Raw genomic sequence first — 12,373 nt, forward strand, 5'->3', positions numbered from 1 at the left:
GAGGAAGGAGTAAGCTCAGCTGTGGAACCTACAGTGCAGAAGGAGGCCATTCGGCCCATCGAGTCTGCACCGGCTCTTGGAAAGAGCACCCTACCCAAGGTCCACACCTCCGCCCTATCCAACCCCACCCAACACTAAGGACAATTTTGGACAGTAAGGGCAATTTATCATGGCCAATCCACCTAACCTGCACATCTTTGGACTGTGGGAGGAAACCGGAGCACCCGGAGGAAACCCACGCAGACACGGGGAGAATGTGTAGACCCCACACAGACAGTGACCCAAGCCGGGAATCGAGTTAATAAATAAAATCGCTCGTGGAAAATGTAAACTTTTTTTAAAAATGCCCCAATGATTTTTTTTTTCTCCTGGGTCTATTCACAGTAGTGACCTGGAGATTAAACTCCCAATTCCTGGGGACTCAGCAACTCTGGGAGTAATACTGCATTGACAAATAGAAAAAGGATTATGTTTAAATAGCACCTTGCTCATCCTCCGGACATCCGGAAAGCACTTCACGGCCACCGAGTTTCGTAGGCACAGCACGATCCCACGGCCAGCACTGAAATGAACAGCTTTTTAAAGACCCAGCGAGTGGTTTGCGAGTAGCGGGCACACTTCTGAGTCAGAACGTTTGGGTTTCAAGTCCCCCACTCCTGGGCTCGAGCATAGCTATCAAAGATCGTCACTCCAGGGCAGCCATGAGGCAGTGCTGCCCCGTCAGAGGTGCTGCCTTTTGGGCGCTACATTAAACTGAGGCCCACACTGTCCCCTCGTAAAAGGACCTACAGCAAGCAAAGCAGAGGAGTTCTGTCCTGTGTCCTGGTCAATATTTACCTCAATCAACATCACAGAAACAAATTATTTGGATTTGGATTTTTGTTTATTGTCACTTGTACCAAAGTACAATGAAAAGTATTTTTCTGCAAGCAGCTCAACAGATCATTAAGTACATGAAAAGAAAAGGAAATAAAAGAAAATACATAATAGGGCAACACAAGGTACACAATGTAACTACATAACACCGGCATTGGGTGAAGCACACAGGGGTTTAGTGTTAATGAGGTCAGTCTGTAAGAGGGTTGTTTAGAAATCTGGTGACAGTGGGGAAGAAGCTGTTTTTGAGTCTGTTCGTGCGTGTTCTCAGACTTCTGTATCTCCTGCCCGATGGAAGAAGTTGGAAGAGTGAGTAAGACGGGTGGGAGGGGTCTTTGATTATGCTGCCCGCTTTCCCCAGGCAGCGGGAGGTGTAAATGGAGTCCATGGATGGGAGGCAGGTTCGTGTGATGGACTGGGCGGTGTTCACGACTCTCTGAAGTTTCTTGCGGTCTTGGTCAAAATCACATTGCTGTTTGTGGGGCCTTGCTGTGTGAAAATTGGTGGCCGTGTTTCCGACGTTACAACAGTGATTACACTTCAAACAGTACTTAATTTGTTCTGAAGCACTTTGGGACATTTGGCGGTTGAGGGAGCCACTCTGCAGGTCTTTTCCTTTTTAGACAAAGTTGGTTAATAATGTGACGTTGCTCAGCCTGGTTCCAGGCGATTAACCTGGCTCGTTGGAGTCCAAGACGAGCTGAAAGGTCTTTCCCGATCAAACCCAAGTCCTAACCAGATGTTGAGGTTCTCAGGAGGGGTCAGAGAAGGAAAAAGATCAGCACAAAATGTTGTAACGTATAAATCCAGTCTGATGTTGCAAGAGTGGCCTTGGGATGTTTGATGGAGGTTTGTTATTCCTTGCCCAGTGATATCCGAGGAACCATTTTATCAGCAATTGCTGATTGTCAAAGAATTGTGTCTAACATTTTTAGTCTAAGGTTACAATAATTGTATAACCCAGTAACAATTTCGAGTGGGGAGTTGAGTTGCTTTATATTATGTGTAATGAAATCTTCAGTGTAAACTGTTGGACTGGTCCCAATGAGTGTACTGATGAGAATTCTTTTCTTTATATTTTGATTATTGTTTCAACAAATTTGCCTTAATATAAAATGAGATTACTGCCATTCCATTATCTATACCAAGGAAAAATTAAAAGACTATCTTTGGAGAACACACCAACTTTTTCTACACTGTTGCTGCTGTGTCTTGGTGTTGAGTTTTGTATTGTCAGCATGTACCATGAGGCAGTGGCCTAGTGGTATTGTCACTGGACTAGTAAGCCGGAGACCCAGAGTCATGTTCTGGGAACCTGGGTTCGAATCCCACCATGGCAGATCGCAAAATTTGAATTCAATAAAAATAAAACCCTGGAATTAAAAGTCTAATGATGACCACAAAACCATTGTCGATTGTTGCAAAAACCCATCTGGTTGACTTGCGTCCATTAGGGAAGGAAATCTGTCGGCCATACCTGGTTTGGCTTACTGTGTGACTCCAGACCCACAGCAATGTGGTTGACTGTTTGCCCTCAGGGATGGGCAATTAATGTTGGCCCAGCCAGCGATGCCCACATCCCATGAACAAATTTTGGAAACGGAGATGGGTGTGTTAACCCTCAAAGTTCTAGACCCTCCAGGGGAGTCATGTACCTTGTATAGACACTGTCGGGGAGTGGGTACAGAAAAGGGGCGAAAGTTAGAATGTTGTCCAGCCGGGGGGAACAGACCCTTGGTATCGACCCAGTCAAACTCCCTCAGAATCTTGTACGTTTCAATGAGAACGCCTCGCATTCCACTAAATCCCGGAGAGTATAAACCCAATTTAGTCAACTTCTCATCATTTTAAGGAGTGTTAAAATTGGAGCTTGACCATTCAGGAAGGAAATCAGGACGAGTTAATTTCATGTAATGGCTGGTTGAGATATGGAGCTCTCAAAAGACGCGCTGCGTGCTAAGGAACAATTCGTCCATCAATGATCTTTCAGGGAAGGGAACTTGCCAACTATACCTGATCAGCACCGTGCGTCACTCCAGTCCTACACATGGTTCAATATTGCGGGTGAGGCCCCTCCATAGGTAAGTGCATTTCTGTGGGCTTTATATTAAGAGAATCGTGGTCCCGGCCACCGTGTGGACACCCTCAACAACACCCTCCGCCCTTCTTGGTGGTTGCCCCCGCCCAGGCTTCACCTCTCAAAACATCGAACTGCATTAGGACAGCTGTTTGGCATCCAGCAGCTTGCCAAATTGCAATTGGGGTGGCACAGGGGTTAGCTCTGCCGACTCTCAGTGCCGGGGACCTGGGTTTAATCCCAGCCTTGGGTGGCTGTGTGGAGTTTGCACGTTCTCTCCATGTATGTGTAGATTTCCTCCCACAGTCCAAAGATGTCCAGGTAAGTGGATTGGCCCTGCTAAATTGCCCCTTAGTGTCCAGGGATGTGTGGTGGACGGTGGAGTGGGCTTGGGTGGAGGGTTCTTTCAGAGGATTGGGACAGACTCGATGGGCCAAATGGCCTCCTATTGCACTATTTGGAGTATCTATAGAATAAAGCCAGGCTGGGTCCTCCGATTATTTGCATGGGAATGGAAAACCCAAGGGGCAGCACGGTGGCTCAGTGGGTTAGCCCTGCTGCCTCACGGCGCCGAGGTCTTGGGTTCGATCCCGGCTCTGGGTCACTGTCCGTGTGGAGTTTGCACATTCTCCCCGCGTTTGCGTGGGTTTCGCCCCCACAACCCAAAGATGTGCAGGGTAGGTAGATTGGCCACGCTAAATTGCCCCTTAATTGGAAAAAATTAATTGAGTACTCTAAATTTATAAGAAGAAAAGGGGAATGGAAAGACCTATACACTTACGTAGAGCACAGAAAGATTCCGCCCCAACTGATGCTTGTGGTTGTTTATGCTCCACCTTCTCCTCCTGAGACTACTTCATATCCTTCTAATCCTTTCTCCTTCAGGTCCTTTTGTAGTTTTCCCTTCAGTGCCTCTGTATTATTCAGCACAATTATTCCCTGTGGCAGCGAGTTCCGTATTCTAACCTTCTCAAGGGCAACTAGGGATGGGCACTAAATGCTGGCCGAGCCAGCGACATCCGCATCAACCACACTGAGTTTGAGAAGAAACATTGAGTGGTAGCAGAAACCACCAGTAAGGCTCACTAATCGTAACAGAACACCTCCGTGCCTCGCCCGGCCCACGGGACAACCTGGGCCCGCTCCACCTTTGACTGCCTTTCCCACTAATCTGCACGGCGGATTTACAATAACACAGAAATGAGGAGCCACCAGTTCAAAAGCAACCACTGCAATCAGCATTGCTGATAAACCCAGGCGTCCGTAAGGGACGCCCAGTCCGCACGTCTGCAGCAAGCAGGGATTGAGAGATCACAAACAAGAAGCTAAAACAGCAGACTTCATCCAGCTGCAAGCTCTGCTGTCGATATCATCATTTTATCGTCCTAACCTTTGACTTCATTTTTAATTTTAAAATTATACCGCTCTGGATTATTCTTTCCAGCACAAATGTCATTTTAATATCGCGTTAAAATACACTAATTTTGCTTTTTAAAAAAAAATAAATGAAGTGTTATTTTTTGTCTCAGTCACAGAATTTACAGTGCAGAAGGAGGCCATTCGGCCCATTGAGTCTGCACCGGCCCTTGGAAAGAGCACCCTACCTAAGCCCATATCTCCACCCTATCCCCGTAACCCCACCTTTACCTTTTGTTTGGACACTAAGAGCAATTTAGCGTGGCCAATTCACCTACCCCTGCACATCTTTGGACTGTGGGCGGAAACGGGAGCACCCGGAGGAAACCCACGCAGACACGGGGAGAACGTGCAGAATCCGCACAGACAGTGACCCAAGCCGGGAATCGAACCTGAGACCCTGGCGCTGTGAAGCCACAGTGCTAACCACTATGCGACCCTGCTGCCCCAATATCGTGAAATGTTTTGACCTCGAGCGCTTTGGAAGCCGATTCAACAGTAACTTTCGAAAGGGTATTGGGAAGAATTTGTCGGGTGATGGGCAGAGCAGGAACTGGGAACAATGGGCTAGCTCAAAGGGCTGATTTTGGGCATAAGGGGTGTGTGGTCTCCAGTGCTGCATGATTTTAATTTTGATATGCAGTCACTCATACAAATCCTTAATCATCCAATCTCCTCCACTCACCATTAACCTATTTCTCCCTATCTCCTACTTTCCCCTCCTGTCTGCCTCCCTTAAAGAGGTTATGCTCCTGTCAAAATTAACGTTTTTAAAAAATTAAACTTAAGTTGCTCAAATCAGGTTGTGATGGGGGTCTCTCGTGCTTTCACCTGAAATCAGGCAGGTTCAGTCGGAGCTGGACTGCTCTCAAACTGTCCCTTCAAAGTGATTATTTAGTATTAATTACTGAAATCTTCCCCAGATCAACAATATTTATATATAGAGGATGCAACATAACCAAGTCACTTCACAGGAGTGCAAAAAAAAAAGATTTTGGTACGGGGTCACATGATATTAGGTTAGAACAAGTTCAGTGAAAGAGCTAGGTTTAAAAGATGTTGAAAAAGAAGAGCGCGAGGTAGAATCATAGAATTCCCGTGGTAAACCACTGTTAGTATATTATATGTATTGTGATAAACGGCTACTGTATTACATGTATTGTGGTAAACCACTGCCTGATGGCTCCGCCTCCCCTCAGGCTCGGTATAAAGGTGGCTGACCTCCGGCCCTGCCCCAGTTTGGAATCAGAGGCCAGGAGGCTTTCTGTTTAGCTTATTAAAGCCTCAGTTTCATTCGCTACACGTCTTGTGATTAATTGATGGCACATCAATTCCTACAGCGCCATTCAGCCCATCAAATCTGCAGCAACCCTCGGAAAGAGCACCCTACCCATCTTTTGGGCTTAGTGGCAATTTAGTGCGGCCAATCCACCTAACTTGCACTTTGGGCTATGGGAGGAAACCCACACAGACACGGGAGGAAATGCAAACTCCACACGAACAGTCACCCAAGGCTGGAATTGAACCCGGGTCTCTGGTGCTGTGTGGCAGCAGTGCTAACCACTGTGCCACCGTATCACCCCATAGGTAGGGAGGGAATTCCAGAGCTTGGAGCTGAGACAACGCAAGGCATGGCCAGCAATGGCGGAGTGTTTATAATCAGGACTGTTCAGGAGTCAGAACTGGAGGAGTGCAGATCACACACAGAGTTGTGGGCCTGGAGGAGAATACAAGAATGGGAAGGGTTAAGGCTGGGGGGGGGGGGGGAAGAGAGAGAGAGAGGGAATGAGTTTTAGATGTTTCTTGACTGAGAAAATATCAATCAGCAAGTGCAGAGGCGTTCTGGGAATGGAACTTGGTGCAAATTAAGATACAGGCAGCAGAGTTTTAGATGCCCTCGAGTTTATGGAGGTTAGAATGGGGCGACCAGCCAGGAGTGGGCTGGAATAGTTGAGACTAGAAATACAAAGGTGTGGATGAGGATTTCAGCAGATGGATTGAGAAAGGGCCAAGTTGGATGATGTTACGGACACGGAAATAGACATTAGTGATGGCTTGAATGTGAGAACAGGAGCTCATTTCTGGATCAAACGCGACATCAAGGTTGAGAAGAGAACTGGTTTAATCCCAGGCTGTTGCCAGGACAGGGATGGAGCCTGTAACTATGAGAACGGCATTTGGAGCGGGGACTGAAAACAATTGCTTCAGCCTTCCCGATATGTAATCGGAGGACATTGCATCCCAGAGATCTGTTCAGTGGTTATTACTGAGTTCTCCCAGATAATTATCATATATTCTCACATCTTGTCACCGGAAATGTTAAATCTTTATAAAACAATGGTTAGGCCTCAGTCCAGTTCTGCATTACAATTCTTTCAAGAGAATTATGGCCTTGCTCAAGGCAAAGAGATTATATTTGAGTGGTCCCAGTGCAAAGGGACTTCAGTTATGTGGAGAAAGTGGAAAACAAAGGTTCAGGGGAGAATTAATAGAAATGTTTGTGAGAGGTTTTGCTGGAGTGAGCACGCTGAAATTCTCTGCTAGCTATACGTTGGAAGAGAGGGAAGCAATGGGGACAGCTTTATAGATTTACGGTAATTGGCAAATGAAAAAGGTCAGAAATATTATTACAGTATAACTTTCAGAAGAATTGAGCAAATTCTTGAAAGAGAAAGTGTTGCAAGACTGCTGAGGAGGAGTAGAGGACTGGGACTTAGCATGAAATCAGTGACAGAGATGTTCTATGATCATTGCACAGAGTTCATTTCTGTTCATAGATTTCATAGAATTTTCACTGCAGAAGGAGGCTATTCAGCCCATCAGGTCTGCACCGGCTCTTGGAAAGAGCACCCTACCCAATCCCACACTTCCACCCTATCCCCATAACCCAGTAACCCCACCCAACACTAAGGACAATTTTGGACAGTAAGGGCAATTTAGCATAGCCAATCCACCTAACCTGCACATCTTTGGACTGTGGGAGGAAATCGGAGCACCCGGAGGAAACCCGTGCAGACTCCGCACAGACAATGACCCAAGCCAGAAATCGAACCTGGGACCCTGGAGCTATGAAGCAATTGTGCTAACCACCGGGCTACCATGCTGGTCCGGATTCACAACATCACTGACAATGAAGGGGTCTGGTTAGGGTTCAAGTGGCAAGTAACATTTGTGACATCGAAGTATCAGGCTTACCTTCTCCAGTAGAGATGGGGAAATGATGATGCAGTGATATTGTCACTCGACTCGTAATCTGGAAACCCAGGGCAATGCTCTGGGGGTCAAATCCCACCATTTGAATTAAAGCAATTCCTGGAATGTTCTAATTCTGGAATGGTGTAATAATGACCATAAAATGAATGTCGTAAAAACCCATCTGGTTCTCTAATGTCCTTTTAGGGAAGGGAAGGGAATCTGCCGTCCTTACCTGGCCTGGCCTACATGTGACTCCAGATCCACAGCGACACCCTCTGAAGGGGCCCAGCGCTCAGTTCAAAGGCAATTAGGGATGGGTAATTAAATGCTGACCCAACTAGTGATGCTCACATCACATCAATGAATAAAGCTAGAATGAGTATAACCAGCGTTATACTCCATGAGTGCTAACCAATGGGTCAATATTCAATTACCCATCCAGGGTCCCAGGTGCGATTCCGGCTTGGGTCACTGTCTGTGCGGAGTCTGCACATCCTCCCCGTGTGTGCGTGGGTTTCCTCCGGGTGCTCCGGTTTCCTCCCACAGTCCAAAAGATGTGCAGGTTAGTTGGATTGGCCATGCTAAATTGCCCTTAGTGTCCAAAATTGCCCTTAGTGTTGGGTGGGGTTATGGGGATAGGGTGGAGGTTTTGACCTTGGGTAGGGTGCTCTTTCCAAGAGCCGGTGCAGACTCGATGGGCCGAATGACCTCCTTCTGCACTGTAAATTCTATGATAATCTATGTGCAGGTTAGGAGGATTGGCCACGCTAAATTGCCCCTTGGGAAAAAAAAATAATTGGGTACCCTAAATTTACTTCAAAAAAATAAAAATAAATACTGTGGCTACACGAGCAGGTCAGAGGCTGGGTATTGTGTCGCAAATAATTTACCTCCTGACTCCCCAAATCCTGTCCACCATCTACAAGACACAAGTCAGGAGTGTGATGGAAAAGTGCGGCATGGAGGCGCTGAGGACCCAGGTTTGATCCTGACCCAGGGTCACTATCCATGTGGAGTTTGTACATTCTCCCCGTGTCTGTGTAAGTCTCACTTCCACAGCCCAAAGAAGTGCAGGGCAGGTGGGTTGGCCACACTAAATTTCCCCTTAAATTGGAAAAATTTTAAAAAAGGAGTGGGATGGAAAACTGTCCACTTGCCTGGATGGGTGCAGCTCCAACAACACTGAAGAGGCTCGACACCATCCAGGACAAAGCAGCTCTTTTATTGGCACCCCTTCCACTCGCTTAAATAGGAACTTGCCAGTGCTTCACGACAGAATTTTTGAAAACTGACCTTTGCGTCAAAGGAGCAGATTCATGGGACCAGACCCCCGCCAAGACATTGTTTACTATTCCGACTTGAATATATAATGCCATTCTGCCCCTGTCTCTGGGTAAAAATCCTCAAACTCCTTCTCAAACAGCACTGTGGGTAGACCTTTTTTTTAAATAAATTTAGAGTACCCAATTATTTTTTCCAATTAAGGGGCAATTTAGCGTGACCAATCCACCTACCCTGCACATCTTTGGGTTGTGGGGGTGAAACCCACGCAGACACGGGGAGAATGTGCAAACTCCACACGGACAGTGACCCAGGGCCGGGATTCGAACCCAGGTCCTCAGCGCCGTAGGCAGCAATGCTAACCACTGTGCCACCGTGCTGCCCCTTGGGTTTTCGATTCCGCACGGCGGTGTGATATGGAGTGCAAGTTGATGCGAAAGAGGAGTCAATGTTCGTTCACAAACAATTGTTTATTGGTTGCATTGTTTACAATCATTGCAGCTCCATCGTGCAACTTTGATAGATCGACAATTAAACGCAGACGTTCACTCTGGGGTGGGTTATGGAAAGCTGGCTGACCTACAGCAGTATCTCCCCCAACACAGCCGAGGAGTTGGGAACAGCAGCCAGTCACCTGGACAAAGCACCGGGAATAATCAGGGTCAAATCTGTCCGACTCACAGTCACCTCTGCCACACTATTAATATTGACGATAAACCTGTGCTTTGTGAATTGATCTGTGCAGCGCCTGTTAAGCACCAATACCTAAACCATCCATGTGGATAAATATCCTGGACGTCTTACTAAGAGCACAGTCAATGTACCTACATGGACTGCAGCGGTTCAAGAAGGCAGCTTACCACCACCTCCTCAAGGGTATTTAGGGATGGGCACCAAATGCTGTTCTACCCAGCGACACCCATGTCGTGATCTCTGTGTGTGCATGTACATAAGGGGTTAATATGTAATCCGTAGCACCACATGATCACTAGAGGGCCGGACCAACAGAGGTATAAAATAAATCACACTGGGTCTCTCCCTCTCTTTTGGGTGTACTGTGACCAGGACAGGAGTATCGGATTAGTTCAGATGGTTAGTGGAGTTACGAGTAGTCACTGTAGTTAGATCTTGTTAACCTTATCACTAGTATCAATGTCAAAGTAAAGAACTCATGCAATTATTGTTATAGTTACTCAATAAACCTTTTGTTACTACTGGACGAGTTCGAGTCTTCTTCATCGAGATTCAGAAGACCTCATCAGTAACCGAGGTTTGAGTAACACATATTGCACTCCGTAGTATATCAAGACTGTAGCCATCTGGGATGGCCACTTCCAGAATACAAAATGGACGCTCGCAAAGAATGTAGGGAACTGTGGTCAATGTTAGGAAAGCAAGCAGGCAGAGCATGTATGCAGATTGGAGAAGGCAGCTCCCAGACGTGACTGAAACTATTGGTCAATGAACATATTGATGGCCCATCTCCGGGAACAAAGGAAAGACACTCAAGCAACTAATACTGTTTCAGACATCCCAGAGCCAGTTCCCCAAGCGGAAGCACAAACAAAGCAAGGCCAACGGCCACCTAGGACACGCCCAGCCATCAGGGCACCCACCCCTTTATTGGTCAAGATCAATACCAGTGATCGAGAAGTGGCCCAATTAATTGGGGCCAAGTTTAAGGCCCGCCTAAAAGCACGCAAAGCCCCTCCAGGTATAAGAAGGAACCCCCCACGAGAGGTTCGCTCTCTTGGAATTGGCTCTCAAAGCGGAGAGACCCGTCCACCAGCTGCACCAGAAGCAGTAAGTTCAAGGTCAACGCTCGCTACCAATCGGACGACCTGAGCTGTTCTCCTGTACCTCTTCGAACCCAGCAACCTCAGAGCCAAACAATGGCCATTGTCCCTCTGACTGAGGGGGCACCCGAAGCTAAGTATAGGCCTTAGAGTTAGAGATAGTTTACTTTGTAGTACTTTGTGCATGAGTAGATATTATTGTCTGTGTATTGGCTCTTTGATCAGTATTCGGGTCGAACCTCGTGGCGGTATCGAAAGATACCTGGCGACTCTTAGGCATAAACATAAATAGGATTAAGAAAGGCGACTAGATTAACTGCCATATTTATAATCAGATAAATATAGCAACAAGACACACAGAGAAATGTAATAAAAGATAATACAGGAGTGTAATAAAAGAGCCCATATCCTGCAAATGAATTTAAAAAATGACAGGAAGAGCATTTCATCTCCAAGTAGAGATATGGTCATCATACTGACAAAGGTTAAAACAACAAAGCAATCAGCTCTGACCCAGGGAAATAAGAATTTGGCTGCCTGTTTGAAGATCGTTGTTTGACCGAGTAAAACTGCATCTGATAAATTAAGTTCTGACATTCATTGACCGGAGTGTGGTGATTAGGGGGGTTTGTTCTGCATAACCACACCCCCCCCCCTCTCTGCATTCACCCGCCCCCATTTCCCCATCTCCCACATCCATCCATCCATCCCATAGTCCCATTTATCCTCCCCCCCCTCCGCATTCCCACTCTTCTCATATTCTTCCTCCCTATTCCCAAACCCTACCTCTTGCGTTCACCCTTCTCCCACATTCCTCATTCCCCAACATTTCTCCTCAATTCCCCCTCCTCCCCCGCATTCCGGCTCTTTCCACATTCCCACTGCTCCCCCGCCAAATCCACCTCAGTTTAAATTTCCCATGCCCGATCCTAATTGGCTCCGAATTGTCAAGTGGGAGAGGGTCAGAACATCAGTCAGCAGCGGAACTATACCGCAATGCGAGAGAAAACGTCAGAAATGGGAGGAAAACATTGGGAATTTGAGAGAAAATACCGGAAATGAGAGAGAATATATCAAGTACAGGAGAGAAAACAGGAGTAGGAGATGAAAACACTGCGAATGTGATTTTTGGCGTTCAAACCTGATCCATTCACAATCGCGTCTGCCACATGAGCTCATAGATGATAGAATCATAGAATTTACAGTGCAGATGAGGCCATTCGGCCCATCGGGTCTGCAGCGGCTCTTGGAAAGGGCACCCTACTTAAGCCCCACACCTCCACCTATCCCCGTAGCCCAGTCTAACCTTTTGGACACTAAGGGGCAATTTAGCATGGCCAATCCATCTAGCCCACACATCATTGGACTGTGGGAGGAAACCGGAGCACCCGGAGGAAACCCCACGCAGACACGGGGAGGAAGTGCAAACTCCACACAGACAGTGACCCAAGCCTGGAATCGAACTTGGGACCCTGGAGTGTGAAGCAACCGTGCTAACCACTGTGCTAACGTGCCGCCCACTATTACCTAAGGGAAAGCCGGAGTGTTTATACAGACTTTTACTGAGAAAGCTCAAATTCACAATCCATTCTGAGAATTGAGGTCATATGGATTTAATGCGATAGAGTAAAACGGTCAATCCACAGCTAGTTTTATCGCTTTCCTCATGAAATGAAAATGAAATGAATGAAATGAAAATCGCTTATTGTCACGAGTAGGCTTCGATGAAGTT

Source organism: Scyliorhinus canicula, chromosome 8 (assembly GCF_902713615.1).
Source record: "Scyliorhinus canicula chromosome 8, sScyCan1.1, whole genome shotgun sequence".
Classification (NCBI taxonomy): domain Eukaryota; kingdom Metazoa; phylum Chordata; class Chondrichthyes; order Carcharhiniformes; family Scyliorhinidae; genus Scyliorhinus; species Scyliorhinus canicula.